Genomic DNA, 2,464 nt, shown 5'->3' with positions numbered 1-2,464 from the left:
CTGAAGCTCGTTTCTGTAGTGTAGTGGTCATCACATTCGCCTCACTCGCGAAAAGCCCCCAATTCGAAACTGGACAGAAACTGGCTTGTTCTTCATTTGTAGCCTTTTACACGAACAAGAACGGAGCTTTCTTGCTTGCTTTCCCATCTGCAAACCTGCCTTCGAAATCGCTCGAACAAATCTGCTCTCTTTGTGATTCAATTCCATGAAATTAGCTTGCAAAGCATTGTAATGTTTTTATCCAACCTGGGTCTGATCATATGTCCAATTTAGATTAGATTACTTACAGTGTGGAAACAGGCCCTTCAGCCCAACAAGTGCACACCGACCCGTCGAAGCGCAACCCACCCATACCCCTACATTTACCCCTTACCTAACACTACGGGCAATTTAGCATGGCCAATTCACCTGACCAGCACATCTTTGGACTGTGGGAGGAAACCAGAGCACCCGGAGGAAACCCACGAAGACACTGGGAGAACGTGCAAACTCCACACAGTCTGTCACCCGAGTCGGGAATTGAACTCAGGTCTCAGGCGCTGTGAGGCAACAGTGCTAACCACTGTGCCACAGTGCCACCCAAACCACTGTGCCACAGTGCCACCCATTCTGCTTCAGAGTGTAGTTACAGCGTTCTGAATCCTCCACCAAAAGCAGTACCGCGTTTGCATTCCTTGTGCAGGCGGGCCGGTTCAAAGACAGGGAAGAAGCAGACGTGCTGGTGTCACAGTACACCACGGATTCCTGAACTAGTCTGTCTGTCAAATGTATCCCAAAGTCGTATCTGAAAGACCTCATTTGGAAGCTGCCTGTCGTTATTCAACGTGCGAGAATTGGCAGCAGAGGTGCTGAATCATGTTTTGGATCAGTTCGCACGTTAGTGACTCATTCTATCAGCAACAGCAATGAAAGAAATTGCACTCTCAGGGCAACCTCTGGACTTGTGATTTCATAGCGTCGCTAGTATTAAGGTGAGCCCGAGATCTAAGCCATGTTGGAACTGAAACGGAGGAATTGACAGAGAGGCTGCAGAATAACATCGCAACCTTTTGGTTTTCTTTAAATCACTGACGAGCAGGAAAATGTAAACGGCCAGGGCGAGTGGGAAAGTGAGGCAGTTGCAGATCTGGTGAAACTCTTTCTTTGTGAGTCACTCAGCAACAAGAGACGTGAAGGTGACTCAGGCGTGAGAGCTCTTCACATCGAGAACAAAAAGCACTCAAGGGCAGTTAGCACCTCTCCCGGAGTGAGGGTGGGATAAGATACTTACCTTGTGACTTCAGTTACTATGTTCAGAAACTGCCTTTTAAATTGAGGTGAACAGAAACTGCATTTCTAATAAGCAACATGGAATTTAGCAAGATTTATTGAGTCGCTTCTCGTTTGCAAGTCAGTCGGTATCGATGTGGCGCATGTCCAGATGTGAATATCTCTGCAGCAAATTGCACGGTTAATGTAAAAGGCAAGGAAAGTGGCATCTCGAACTGGCCCCGTGGTCAGAGCATCCTCACAATGTGATCTGTCGTTCTCGGATTGTAATGCTACCTCCGGTTTTATGGTGGAGAACATTCTTTGGGCCTCGTATTCTGCAAAACAGGCAGTGACTGAAACTATGCTGCAAGGTATGATGTGCAACACGGCCTGCTCAGCTTTGTGCATTTTCCCTGTAGTCCGGTGTGTTTCGTGTTCCGTGTAAACGTGAAAGTTGTCCTGTTTCCAGCAATGGGTGAAATCATTCAGCAAAGCAAGAATCGAAATTGAAGTAATGTCAAGCAGCTCATGGTGGTTTGACCAAATCATAACCGAACATATATTCTCACGCAGTCACAGATACATTTGTCGCTGAAAAGAGTCTGAGAAGATAGACTCAGCTTACTATTGATTTTTGTCCGGATTGATGGGATTTCGTTATCTGCTGCGAAATTGACATTGTAGCCGGGCACATCCCAGCAGCTGTGCGAGTCGGAGACGGACCATGGAGGATCCTCAACTGAGGATCTGGGAAAACTTCACGAAGTATGGTCAGTCGGAGCAAAAGTAAGGAAGTCGTTTGTTTCTGCAGTGTTTTCAAGTTGTGAATTACCCTGGATAACAACGAGCTGTTGGAAAAAGAAAGGTGAAACGGAGAATGTCTACACCTTCCAGTGCTAGGGGCCAAAGAGCCGCAGCGCGGCTGGCTGAGGCTTGTTTCTGTAGTGCAGTGGTCATCACGTTCGCCTCACGCGCGCAAAGGTCCCCAGTTCGAAACTGGGCAGAGACTGCTTTGTTCTTCAATTGCAACCTTTTACAAGCCGAGCGGTCTAAGGTACTGGATCCAGGTTCCAGTCCTGAAAGGGGCGTGGGTTCGAATCCCACCACTGCTGTTTCAGCTGATCGACTCCATCGCCGCAGCACTGTTAAAATGCTACTTCGATCCCCGTTGCATGGATGCCCCCGGGGATTTAACTGTGGTGTGGAAACGTAC

At 47.9% G+C, this 2,464-nt stretch overlaps 1 non-coding gene across 1 annotated transcript; it reads left to right on the top strand.

Moving 5' to 3' along the window:
• The first annotated feature begins 2,186 nt into the window (after positions 1–2,186).
• On the top strand, positions 2,187–2,260 carry trnav-cac (transfer RNA valine (anticodon CAC)). Its single transcript has one exon. It is a non-coding gene; the product is annotated as a tRNA-Val (tRNA).
• Positions 2,261–2,464: the final 204 nt, after the last annotated feature.

The sequence above is a fragment of the Hemiscyllium ocellatum genome, unplaced genomic scaffold (genome assembly GCF_020745735.1).
Source record: "Hemiscyllium ocellatum isolate sHemOce1 unplaced genomic scaffold, sHemOce1.pat.X.cur. scaffold_412_pat_ctg1, whole genome shotgun sequence".
In the NCBI taxonomy this organism is placed as follows: Eukaryota; Metazoa; Chordata; class Chondrichthyes; order Orectolobiformes; family Hemiscylliidae; genus Hemiscyllium; species Hemiscyllium ocellatum.
This window is presented reverse-complemented; position numbering and strand designations above follow the sequence as displayed.